The sequence below is a fragment of the Rhinatrema bivittatum genome, chromosome 8, assembly GCF_901001135.1.
Source record: "Rhinatrema bivittatum chromosome 8, aRhiBiv1.1, whole genome shotgun sequence".
NCBI classification, from domain to species: Eukaryota; Metazoa; Chordata; class Amphibia; order Gymnophiona; family Rhinatrematidae; genus Rhinatrema; species Rhinatrema bivittatum.
This window is the reverse complement of record NC_042622.1, coordinates 31,178,030-31,191,386: the sequence shown is the minus strand read 5'-3', so window position 1 is coordinate 31,191,386 and position 13,357 is coordinate 31,178,030. Positions and strand designations below refer to the sequence as shown.

At 46.6% G+C, this 13,357-nt stretch overlaps 1 long non-coding RNA gene and 2 other non-coding genes across 4 annotated transcripts; all 3 read left to right on the top strand.

The window, feature by feature from the left end:
• The first annotated feature begins 2,944 nt into the window (after positions 1–2,944).
• LOC115097697 lies at positions 2,945–7,739 on the top strand. 2 transcript variants are annotated; one of them, XR_003858318.1, is made up of 4 exons: positions 2,945–3,039; positions 4,139–4,258; positions 4,642–4,730; positions 7,489–7,739. It is a non-coding gene; the product is annotated as an uncharacterized LOC115097697 (long non-coding RNA). The 2 variants fall into 2 exon arrangements; XR_003858319.1 differs by having other exon boundaries at positions 2,954–3,039; positions 4,143–4,258.
• LOC115098384 lies at positions 4,468–4,566 on the top strand. The gene has a single exon (XR_003858482.1). It is a non-coding gene; the product is annotated as a small nucleolar SNORD12/SNORD106 (small nucleolar RNA).
• On the top strand, positions 5,444–5,536 carry LOC115098385. The gene has a single exon (XR_003858483.1). It is a non-coding gene; the product is annotated as a small nucleolar SNORD12/SNORD106 (small nucleolar RNA).
• Positions 7,740–13,357: the final 5,618 nt, after the last annotated feature.

The following is a 13,357-nucleotide window of genomic DNA, read 5'->3' as shown; positions in this document are numbered from 1 at the left end:
AAATAATATGGCACTCGTACGTGTAGTGCTGAGCATCTAAGGCAGAATAGTAAGGGTTTATTGGATCATGGGGAGCCAGTATACACAATAAAATGTTTCAGTGGTTAGTTTACAGGGGTGGGTAAAGATAGCAGGGAAAATTCTGAAAGAGAAAGCATATTTTAGTTTTTTGAAAAAGATATAACTGGAATTTTTTGGGCTCTACAGGTGACGATGGCTATAGATGTAGGTCATGGCTGCTGATGCCATTGGCAGTGCCTCGTACTGTGGCAGAAAGAAAATATAAGGAGGCGAATGTAAAAACAAGGTCATAACAGAGTGCACATTTGGTCTGCTTAAAAGTAGATTCAAGTGCCTTTGTCATTCAGGAGGGGCACTACAATACTCCCCAGAAAAAGTAGAAGATATTGTAGTAGGATGCTATATGCTCCATAATATAGCCCTGCAGCATGGTATCGAGCATGAACTGAATTCTGACCTGGAAACAGAGCCCATGCTACTGATGCAATTAATAGCAGTGGCTATTCCCAAACAACACTTGATTAACAGCCGTTAATGGACTTCTCCTCCAAGAACTTATCCAAACTATTTTTTAACCCAGCTACACTAACTGCACTAACCACATCCTCTGGCAATCTTATGTTTATTATTTTATATTGTGAAATATTAGCAATGTACTTTGGTAATCCACCCTGAATATAAGAAGGGCAGAATAGAAATATTTTAAATGGTTCAAATCCTATCTTTCAAACAGAAAGTTCTCTGTCAAAATTGGAAACAACCTCTCTGCTTCACACCCTTTACAACAAGGAGTCCCGCAAGGCTCATCTCTTTCCTCAACCCTCTTCAATATTTATATCACCCCCCTCTGCCAGCTCCTCACTGACCTTAAACTCAAATTCTATCTCTATGCTGATGATGTTCAGATCATCATTCCCATTCATAGCTCTATATCTGACGCCCTGGAGCACTGGGAAAATTGCCTTGCAGCCATCAACTCCCTCCTCACCAACCTTCAGCTTGCCCTCAACGCAAACAAAACGGAACTCCTCCACATCTCCTCGCAACCGCCTGACCTCATACCTAATGACCCTAAACTTAACCTCCTCTCAGGTCAACCAGCTGTTAGGGACCTCGGAGTTCTCCTTGATCCCAACCTTAGCATGAAACCACAAATCAAATCTATCCTCAAAGCAGGCTTCTTCAAACTCAACGTTCTTAAGAAACTCCGACCCCTGCTGTACACCCAAGATCTCCGCACAGTGATCCAAGCCACCCTTACCTCCAAACTGGACTATTGTAATGCCCTCCTCCTAGGGCTCCCCTTATCTTCAATAAAACCCCTTCAACTTTTGCAAAACGCCACTGCAAGGCTCATTACCAACACACGCATACACGAACATATTACCCCTGTCCTCAAGGATCTACATTGGCTTCCCATCCTTTTCCGTATACACTACAAGACCCTGACCATAGTACACAAATCTATCCACACACACAACTCCAACTGGCTTGACCTCCCTTTCACTGCGCCCCTGTCCTCCCGAGCCACCAGATCTGCCAACAAAGGTAATCTACATGTACCGTCCTTGAAGGCAGCTCATCTCTCATCCACCCGTGACCGCTCCATATCCATTGCCGGCCCCGCCCTCTGGAACTCCCTACCCGTCCACTTGCGCCTTGAACCCTGCGCCATCAAATTCAAAAAGAAACTAAAAACATTCCTGTTCAACCAAGCCTACACAGAATAGACCCTCCCTTCCCTCTATTGCTCATACCCCCTAGGTGACCGCCCTTTTCCTTATATTAAGGAATCTAATCACAATGTACATTGTTGTCTTCTTGTTATGACCTCTTGTTGATTTCTTGTTGTTTAATCTATTTTCCCTACTGCTCTAGGTTAACCCCCTGCCCAGTTCGCCTCCCCTGTTGAAATGTACTTCTAAATCTTTTGTTAATATGTGAACCGGTATGATGTCCCCACTAATACCGGTATATAAAAGTTTCTAAATAAATAAAATAAATAAATAAATAAATAAAATACTCGCTAGGAAATACCAATTTATCTATTTGGCAGTGAGAAGCAGCGCTAAATAGCTGCATATATTAGTGTTTATATGGCTATCTGACACAGTTCACTACTTAGCTGGATAAAGTACTTATCCAGCTTAGTGGCGACCCACAGCCGCTAGTGTACAAATACAGATTTATTCATCCATCTGGCGGCTGCTTCCCACTGCCAGATAAGACGGATAAATCAGAATTTTTTCTGGGTTAAGTAGCAGTGATAGCTGCCTCCACTTACCCGGATAGCTTGGCAGGGATGCCTCCATCCCCTTCCCTAGTTAAAATGTGCGTTCGACCTGCGTCAAAACGCTCATTTAACAGATTTTACGTGTTTTTTTTAAACTCCCGATGCATATTAGCTTAATGCATCACGAATTAAAAAATCTTAGCTTTAAAAACGCGTGCTGAAAACCAGTGCACATTTTATTAGTGCCAAGATTATTGCAGCAGCCTGTTTGAAGGGTAACTGACACCTAACTCGCTTAAGGTAGTTGCAAAAGTCATAAGTTCTCAGGCTGACAAGACTTCCACCTGTACTCTGGTGTTGAGAACAATGTTTAAAGTTGGGTAGCCACGTTCGTGCCTCTTAAGAAGCATATAACAACTTTTTTTTTATTCAACTTTAATTTAAAGTTTTCAAAAAGAAAACCAAGTTGAAGAACTACCAAAGATCGTAGTAAAAATCATTGATGCCACACGACTGGCGACTCCATTCATTTCAGCCGACTTCAATATGGCCGCCCCACGAGGACATGGAAATGAAACGTAGTGACGTACTGAATGAGTTTGCATTTTGGCGTGGTTTTTTTTTTCTAAACCTCTGTACGGCGCCAATTTGATCGATCACTGCGCATGCTCGGCGACTTGGGCAGTGGCGTGCGCATGTGCAGACGAGTGACTCCCTTTAAAAGGCCGCGGCCCGGGGTTGGTCGTTCTTTTCTCTCTGTGGAGTGATGGAGCCATATTTGTTGGGTAAGGCCGCGACTTTTCGTTTGTATCCGTCGCCATCCATCAAGAAATAACCCGTTCTGTTGTCTGCCATGAGGCGGTGTGTATGGTGATAGTTCGTACGGTTAGGGTTTTTGTTTTTTTTTTTACATTGACATCCGGTGTTAGACGCTGTCCTAGCCTGAATGCTGATCCCTAGGCCCGCCATCGTGCTTGGACCGATGTGGCTCAGCTCTAAAGTTCTTGAGGCCCCGTGAAAGAAGTGCAGCCCTCTTTACGTAGCGCTACAGTCTCACTAGAAAGCGATCATAGTCCAGATAGCATCTGGACTTCTCTGGTATAGAGCGGAAGTAGCCGTTTAATCTGTTTGCTAAGGGTTGTTTTTCGGAAGTAAACTTCTGCAGATCGCTCTAGGGAGGACCATTTGGCTTGAGCCTCCCGCTTCAAAAGGGGGCCTCAAGGGTTTTTCATACTTTTTACATTTGTATTGCTGCTAGGTGCTTCAAAAGCTAGAAGCGGCCTGCCGATGACCCCCTTGTCCTTATTTTGGAAAGAGGTGTATATCCGAATTCTACTTAAGGCCTTCTTGGGACAGGGAAGGGGTATTTTAGAGCTTTTGATATACTTAACTTGACTTTCCCAGCACTTTTTTTTATTGAAAAATAGAGGTATTATAAGTATGGAGCAATTATTGTTGAGACGGCTAAACTAGTTTAACTTAAATGCAGAAACATTTCAAAGGTGAAATAACTTGTGATTAATTTTAACAAATACCTACAAAAATGACCAAAAGTTCTGAAGCTTACTCGTTTAGGAGTGCTTAAATCTCCATGTATTTGAGACAAGTCTGTTAGTAGTTGGATATATCTTTCTATGTGTAAGCTACCCTGTGCCCAACTAAGGAAAACGTGCAATATCAAATGTGTATGGATAAAATATAAGGGAGAAGCTTGTGTCACGGATTAAAATTGACCAGGTGATTCATTGCTGCTTTGCCCAAGGTTGATTAGACCCTTTTCCCTATCACATCGCTAGTGATGTATTTAGCCAGAAATTGTCTGATGCATTAAAGTTTAACATGCTTTGTGTTCATGGTGATCATACACGCTCTTCTGATTTTAAGGCAGAGGTGAGAGCAGCATGCAATGCTTACAGCACGTGAGACTTCAGACTACAGGCAGAAAAATGGTGACTTGAAGGATGGACACCTGGTGTGGTTGAGCCATAATGCAACTCTTAAATAGTAAGGACTCTTCTTAACACAAACTATGCAGTTGGGTTTCATGTAATGGCTTAGTGTGGCAAGGCAATGCTTTTGCCTTTGTACTTGGTGTTGGTACCATGCACACATTGAACTTTCTATAACCAAAGCTGTTACCCCAATTGCCCACTGGGGAAGAGCAGTTTAAAGATAAGCCTGCTGTTTTTAAATTTGCCAACTCTTTTGATTTTGCTGATGTATGTGATGACTAAACTTTTTTCCCCATCAGATCGACCATGTTGATTTCTATTGATTCACTTTTAGCCAAATATAGAATCTGATACATCAGCAAAGAGTGAGTTGGCTTGCTTTTTTTTAATGGTATCTTTCTAATACTGGCTTGCTCTTTTTTCTGTATTGCTAAGGTCAGCACAAGAGATGTTTTGTCTTCTCCCAGAGCCAGGTGCTGTAAAGGTGAGCAAGATAGCAAGAAAGATGGTGATCTTGAAATATGGTAAGTACATGAAAGGGTTATAAGGCTGTAAGACTAAATTATCTTCATCCATGAGCATAGACAGTCATGATGGCAGAAATGGACCAAATGGTCCATCCAGCAAGCTTCTTCTGGTAATATCTATCACACTGGGTAGGTCACGCCAGGTTTCTCTTAAGAGGTAGTCTGTGCAATTACACACTGTCCTTATAAGGGTAGTAACATTTACAATCAAAAACCAAGCAACTATCAAACGCATAAGTTACTGCTAGCAACATTTTTACTGGGTGAGGAGCCTTCTTGCAAATTCTGGCAATGCTGACTTGGACTCTGCTGTAGAAGCAGTCCTGTGCTTTTCCCCTTATCTGTATATCTATAACCCCAGACTGTAAAGTCAGCGTCTGTGTTGGTTGCCATCTGAATCCAGTTCCCCTCTTTTCCCTTTATTAATGTAGCAGTTTTAACGGAACCTCCTTCCCTTTGAATTATAGGGATTCTCATGGCAATTCCATTATCGTACCAAGAGAGCAGGACTGTTAAATCTGGGATCATAACTCTTATGCCTGATCATTGCACTTCCAGCTTTGAAGAGTCCCTGCTGCTTTTTTGTGAACCCTGTTAACCTAGCACTCCTGCAGTCCTAAACTTTCAAAGTTCAGTTTAAGCCAGTTGTCTGTTCTATTTTAAAATGAGTTTGTCCCATCAGGTACTAGATACCTATTCACATCTCAGGTTCTGTGGTATGTGATGACTTGATCTTTTTTCCCCAACAGATCGACAGTGTTGACTGAAATACAATTTAGCCAAACTGTGTCTGATGCCATTGAACTTGGACGTGTTCTTTATAGATCTTAAAATTGTCTGCCTAATGGCCAGGACTTTTGTTTAGTGTGGAAGTAACAAACTGACTTTCCTGTACATACCCAGATCAGTCCAGACAAGTGGTTTATACCTCCCTACCAGCAGATGGAGGCAGAGAACAAAACCTTGAGGCACTGCTACATAACTGAGTGCCACCTGCAGTCCTTCAGTATTTTTTTCTTTCTCCAGCAGATGGTTGAGGGGCAAATCTGTGGTCTGAATAAATTTAACCTAAAGTGATTTCTGAAGTTTTCAAAAGGTTCCCTGAGGTGTTAGGCTCCTTGGTGGAGCAGGGTGACCAGAGGTTGGAAACACCTGGCTGGTATGCCCTCAGCCGGTCAGAGGACTGGCTCCCTCAGGGTCACTGCCTCCTGAGTCTTAACCAGCCTATCAGTGCCCTGTTTGAGTTAACCTGTTTAAAAAAAACTGACTTTCTTTACAGCATCTTAAGGTGGGGGGGGGGGGGGGGGGGTTGAGTGCCTCTGACAGTGGGAGTTGTCAGCACTTCAGAAGGGGGGAGGTCTTCTCTTCCTCCTGGAGGTGGTGGCTTGGCTAATGAGGTCTAGGTACAGTTAGATTTGCCGGTTAGGGTCTCAGGCTGGCACTGCTGTGCAACTCTGCAGCAGGACAGACTGCCTTTATGGGGTTTCCCATGTGCTGCTCAGGCTGGTGTTTGTTAATGGCCGATGTGCACTCTTGCTGTGGTGTGTCCGGCCTACTGGCCCTGTTTGTGCGCTGTGTGCACACAGCACAGCTAAGCTGCTTGTGGGGGCCTGTGCTGTGGCACACGTCTTTTTGGAATGGTTCCAAAACCACATGTGGTGGCCTGTGGGGTTTGGTCTACTCAGCTGAGCAGTAAATCCCTGTGTTCCAGCACAAAGTGGGGGGAGGGCCCTCTAGGGACCCTGGCTATGGCACTGGGGGTGTCTTGGGACAGCTGTACCTGCTGGGGATTGTGGATAGGGTCCAGTGCCCAAGATTCCCATTATTTCCTCCTCCTGGTTACCTGTGGCACAGGAAGATCTAGATGGGGGGGGGGGGGTGAAGATTCAGGGGGCTGGGGACCCTGAAGATTTCCCCAGAGTTTGTTCTGCTCCATAAGGCTTTCCTGGCAAGGATCAGAGTGGAGATCAAGCATCTGAAGGGGAGGCTGCCCTTTTGAGCTTCCAAGGACCCTAAGTTGGCCCCTGCAGGGGGATCTGGGGACTGATGTGATGCCTGGGTTTGGGTGGAGCAGGTTTGGAAGTTGACCCCTGGGGATGGGAGGACTAAAGGTATGCCAGGAGATTTGTAGAGCGGCAGTGGTGTCTTTGCTTCACACTTTCACCAGACATTACAAGTCTTTGAGTGTATTGCATGTGGGTCTTTTGGGTTCTCGTTCAGTTTAGGTGTGCTTGGGTACATCTCACTTGTCTGGGTATGTACAGGAAAGGAAATTGGTTCTTACTGCAAATGTTTATTCCCATAATACCACAGATCATCCCAGAGACCCTCCCCATCACTGCCAAGACTGTTTCCCAGATAGTCGATGTAATAGTCAGTTCTTGTAGTTTTGTGTTTCTGGAGATGAGGCTCCAGGGCAGGGGGTTCCAGCCCTGCTTTTCCTGTTTGCCCTAGATGGGGTTTTGGCTTGGGTACAGTTCAATACTGAGGGACTGCAGGTGGCAGGCACTCTTACGTAGCAGTACCTCAAGGTTTTGTTCTCTGCCTCCATCTCTGCCAGTAGGGATGCATAAACACTTGTCTGGACTGATCTGTATATTACAAGAGCAAAAATTAGCAAATAAACCAATTTTCCTTTTTTAGTTAATGTTTCCTGTAAGTTTAAGCTTCTGTATTATACATGGATATGGGTGTAGAACTTCCTGTATGAAACTAAATTTTAAAGACTAACTGTAAACTCTTCCTTCCTTTGTAGGTTAAAAGGGGAGAGATGGTAAGGCACATGGGCCTGCAAGCCTGATGGATCCAAGCTCATACAGTACAGTTTATAGAAGAGTTTACATCAGGCTGAAATGGAGATGAATGGAATAGACTTCAAATGTTACCTCATTCAACACTCAGTGTAAATGTATATCTGCTGTTCAGTCCATATTTGGCATACCCTTCTGCCGATGGGCAGCCACAGTTACACCATGAAAAAGATTTAATAAACTTATTTATTTGGCAGTGGTATGAGTAGTTACTTGGGAAGTTGTGGGAGAATCCTTTCCCCTACCTGTACTGCTTGATTCAGTGCTTTCATGGTGGGAGATGCATCAGCTGGAGTGGTAATGTAATCCCAGACCTATTGCATACAAATCTTAAAATGCCAGTGAAGATCATGTAAGGTGTACTACAAAGGTCGGTCCATTTTAATGGCGATTTAATGGAATCAGTGTGGCTGCTGTCTTTTCCATCTTAGGCACTAGGAGGCAGTGGAGGGAGCAGCCTAAGCTAGGGTTCAAATCCTGCTTCTTAGGCTGGCCCTGTCTCCCACTTGCCTCGGGTACCTACCTAGATTTATAAGCTTTTTGGGGTAGGGACTGAACACCTACATATCACTAGTCTATGGTGTTGTATGCAAGTTGCTAGCGATGCCTTTTGTTACTTAGCTAGCAACATGAGTTTATTGGGCAAGTGGCAAATGTGAGGTGTCTTCCTCAACCACCTTATTTAAAGGTGGTTTGATGTGGCCTCCTTGTGGGGAAGAGGTCTTAAGGCTACCTTAGGAAAATGTGCATGGAAATACAACTAACAGGCAAGAGTGCAATAGGCTGGAGGCTAAAAATAAGAATGAACCTTCTAATGTTAGAACAGGGGAAAGATGCCTGTGTGGGTTGACTATTAGTTCAGCTGTAGTTCCCCCTAGCAGCATCCATGTACATGTAAACCTGCATCTTAATTCCTGTGTAGTCCAATCCCCCTATACATGGTTTCTGCTCAGATAGCAGGTGCTAAAGGTCCTCTGATGCTTGGTCTACCTCTCCTACAAAAACATGCCATACTGCATCAGACAAAGGGTCCATCAAGCCCAGTATCCTGTTTCTAGCAGTGGCCAAGCCAGGCAATAATTCCAATTTAGTTCCTGCAACAAGCCAACATAGTTGCGCTGGTGAGCAGCAGGCTGTGTCTCCCAGACAAGGCTTTGCTAAGTCTTAATCACTAGCAGCAGTTATGTATGGAAGGTCTTTTGTAGGGCATCTTGTTCAAGCTGTGAAGAGGCCAATCCATTTCTAGTTTTCACTTATTGCATGCATTTTGTAAAGAAATGCTTCAAGCCTGACTTGTGTTGGCTTTGCAATAATGGTGATTTAACTTAGTTGAGCAGGGTGGGGGGTTTGGGAACAGCTTGCTCAGATTTCAAGGTAGTGGTTTTTAAATACTACAAAAAATTGTCCTTGATGTTTCCTTGGGGGTAATCAGAGCTGCAATAGGCCTGTGTTTTCCAATCCTCTCCTGGTGCTATATCTGAGGTTTCCTGGATATGGCAAATTTGCATATCAGCAACCCAATGTATGCAAATCTAAAACATAGAGCAATCCTCAAAAGCTGAATGGATAGGTGTACCTCCAGGAAAGGGTTGAGAAAGCCATGCTTGGATCAGAAGCTTTGACTTGACATGGGAGAGAAAACTGAAAAGCACCACCCATATAACCCAGGGTGCCACCTGCCCATCCCTTAGTATTTTCTCTGACTCCAGCAGATGAGACATACCCTGCTGGGGTTAGATACCCCGTTATCTGTTTTCCCGGAGTCACTTCTGCCGGTGAGTAGGGGGATTAACAGGTGGGCCAGTCCCTCCTCCTTGTACCCCGAGACAGCATAATTCCTCGGTGGGGGGCCTGCATGTGCTGCGATTAAGGTCCCAGGGGGTGTTTTCCCCTGGGTGGCTGCGTGTCAACGTTTTTGAAAAAAAAACCCAAAACATTTGTTTTGCTACTGTGCGCACAGGTTTCACGGGGCTCTGGAAGGGTGATTTTTGCTGCTTTTTTTGGCCTTGTGCTCGCTCCCTCTCTGTGGACATGCTGCGGGGTTCGTCATGTTCAGCATGCGGGGGGGGGGGGCCGGTGGTGCAGCTCTCCCGCGATGGCCTTTGTACACAGTGCCTCCCAGGAGGGGAGAAACTGTCGGGTAGCAGCAGCGGGTCATTTTCGGCACGCTCCTGGTGCACAGGGAGGAATTCACGCCTCTGCTGGCCTCAACCTGCCCTGTCCCCCTCTAGCATGGCAATGGTGGCCATTTTACCTCCACCATGCTCCAGTGGAGGGCTGGATGCAGGGGGAGGGGAGATCCCTCCTCTTTCCCTGCCGAATTTGAGCCCTGTTAGACATCAACTCCCAGTGCCTGCCTCCCCACCGAGCTCTGACCCTCCCATGGGGGGCCTTAAAGGGGCAGTGCCCATTTTCTTCCAAATTTGTGCTTTTAATGCACAAAGCCTTTTTGGAGACCAAGGCTGAGTTGCAGGTTGAGGAGCCTCCGCCTGAGAAGGTGGCTAAGCTTTGTGGGGGTTCTGATTCCTACAGAGGGAGGACAGACTGTGCGGTTTGGATCCCTCTGGGACCCTGGCTTCTGATCCACCGGCTCCCCCTTCGCTGGACCCTCTCCTTGTGGATATTGGTGGGGATGTTGAAGAGCCCACGCCAGTTGAGGGGGATGACCCGGGGGTCCTCAGGTTGTTTCGAACGGAGGAACTTGATCATTTAATTCCTGTATCTTATAAAATCCTGGATCGGTGCGCGCAAGGCTGCCGATTTTGGGCAGCCGGCGCGCGCCAAGCCGCGCAGCCTGCCTCCGTTCCCTCCAAGGCCGCTCCGAAATTGGAGTGGCCTCGGAGGGAACTTTCTTTCGCCCTCCCCTCACCTTCCCCACCCCCCGGCCCTATCTAACCCCCCCCCCCCTACCTTTATCCATGGATTTATGCCTCCCGGAGGGAGACGTAAATCCACGCGCGCCAGCGGGCAGCTGGCGCGCCAAGACCCGACCCGGGGGCGGTTCTGGAGGGCGTGGCCACACCCCGGGCCTGCCCCCAAAATGCTGTGTCCCACCCCCAAAACTGTGTTGTTTGGCCCCGCCCCTGACGCCCCCTTCAGAAAACCCCGGGACCTACGCGCGTCCCGGGGCTCTGCGTGCGTAAATCCAGGCGGATTTACACGAGCAGGGCTTTTAAAATCCGCCCGATTGGTTCTTGTGTTGAGGTTATGGTGTGTTTTGTTCTACTATGGTATGGATTATACTGAAGGATCACAGGTGGCACATCAGGGTAAGAGGGGGTGCCTTTCAGTTTTTTCTCTGACTCCATCTGCTGGAAGGGAGACACAACCCAGTGGTCTGGACTGATCCTTGGTACTACAGGAACGAAAATTAGCAGGTAAGAACCCAATTTTCCTTTGGCAAACAAGTTCAGAAACATTCAGAGCAGGCAGTGAATGTGGTCTTTATTCATGCAGTGACTTGTTACTAATTGTTCTTACGTAACAAATTATTAGAATAGGTTCTTAATTTAAAGTTGCACATTTCTAAACAGTGCTTTTGCCTCTAAAGGTGCAGATACTGCCCTGTTTTATTGGAGAAAATGCCTAAAAGTCCTAGCATATACAGTAAATCATGCATGATGCAGGTTGTGGGAACACATGCTGTGCAAGCCTGGCATAAGCACCAGAGAGAAACTGTTCTTAATCTCCTTTTATGGATGAACCATGCGGGCTGTGTTCCAGGTGAGACTAGCTCAGAGCATTATGGACACGTGGGTATCTGCCAGAGCAACTCTTCTCTTTTGAAAAGAGAGCCCTAAAAGCTAAAGGGATTTCTGGCTGAGCATCATGATGGGTATATGGCTGTGCTTTATGGCTCTTTTGGTGCTCTTTAATCTTTTGCCTCTGGTGTCCTGAATCTTGCAGAACACTTGGTAGGTGGCTGTATAGGTTTTCTATTCTGTATCTGTCTTGTGTGTTCCATTTCCCGGAAAATAGGACCTCCTCATCCTTCCGCATGCTTGCTTATGGATTATCACGCATTTAATTGAATGTCTGCAGAGGGTGCTATGCTCATTAAGTCTGTCGGATGTTCATAACGTGTGGGCTGTTGCTGAAGCTAGATTTCTTTCTTGTAATGGGCTTTTTTTTTTTTTTTGTCTTGCTCCTGGTTCACGATTGCTGTGAGGCTATGTAAAGCCTTGGACTTCTATTTTATGTTTATCTTCTGGTGGGAATAACCCATGCCTCGAGCCACTCGCCCTCCTAGAAGTAGTGTGCACTTTATTGTGATTGAGTAGCGTTGTGCTGACATCGATTATCCTTTGTAATGTTAAGCTATGAAAATTAATGAGCACAAAGTTATGTATTTGGCTAAAAAGAAACATAAAAGGGAAGACGCAGCTGGGCCCCACAGAAGATTTTCGGGGGAGGGGGCAGGCAGTTCTAAAAAAGATTATATAAAAATAATTCAATGTGAGGAATATCAGCATTTGGGGCAGGGGTGGGCAATCATTCTACTCTGGGATGATTCCCAGCTACGAAGGGGACCGCTCCTGAAGGCTGGCACAGGGAGCTGTGGCCACCGGCAGGTTCAAGGAGTTTCCTTGCCCCCCCCCCTCCCCCCTCTTCTAGCCTTTCTTAAGGGATTATTTTTGGGTTTTTGGTTGAATTTCACCCCAGACCTCCTGATCTACGGGCACGCAACCAAGAGGGGGCCTCTGCGCCAGAGGGACGACCTGGTCAACTTCCTCCTGTCCACCACCAGGCGCTCAGTCTGGCGGTCGAGGCCGAGGAAGCTGGCCGGGGATAGTCCCCTCTTCTGAAGCTTGGTGAGCGCCCGGCTAAAAGCAGAGCATTTCTGCGCTGTGTCTGCCGGCCGGGTGGAGGTGTTTGCCAGTGGACAGGGGGCTCTCCTCCCCTCCCGTCCCTCTCCAGTTTGAATTAACCCTGAATATTTTAGTTCTTTAATTTTGCATATTTTGCTTTGTGACCTTTTTAGGTGCCCTTCACTCCCCCCTGCCCTCCCCCTTCCACAAAATAGTTGGGCGGTAGAGTACCCTTCCCTCCCATGCCTTCCCCCCACCATAAAATAGTTGGGCAGTACAGGACCCTTCCCCAACCCCCTTCCCTCCCATGCCTTCCCCCCCACAAAATAGTGGGGCAGTAGAAGGCCCTTCCCCAACCCCCTCCCCGAAGAGGGGGACTCCCTCTTTCCCCCTTGTAAATTGTCGGCACCCCCGCCCCCATGGCTGGGGACAACAAGGGTGGGGAGAAGAGCCACAGGTTCAGAGGGTTGGTGTGTGTGCATGACTGAGGAGCCAATGGACGAAGCTACTGGCTGAGAGATTATCACTGAACCTCTCAATTGGGCTGTAGGGTAACCTGTAGCCTCTCACTTTTTCAAGGATCCCCCCTCCCTTCCCTTCCCCCCCCCCCCAATATTAGTCTCCGGTGTCCCTACCAGGGGGTGCTGGAGAAGAGAATAATTTATCCTTCCCCTCCCCCAGCCTATTCTTGGAAAATAGGTCAGGTGGGCCGGCTGCCCGTGCAGAAGAGGATGAAGCTTTTTTTTTTTTTTTAATTTATTTTAATTCGGCTGTGTCTGGATGGATCATGCATCTCCATTCCTCTCTCTGCTACTGCTAGAGCCTTTTTGTTAAGCTTCATCTCCAGCCAGCTGCAGCTCACATAAGGAAATTCTGTTTTGTTTTGTTTTTTTAAATTGTGGCTGTGCCACTAGTACGCGTGTTCCTCCTCCCCCCAAATCAATTTTAGACTGCATGCACCGTCCACAACTGTTTGCAGCGTTTCTGAGTCACCCTCTGATGAGTA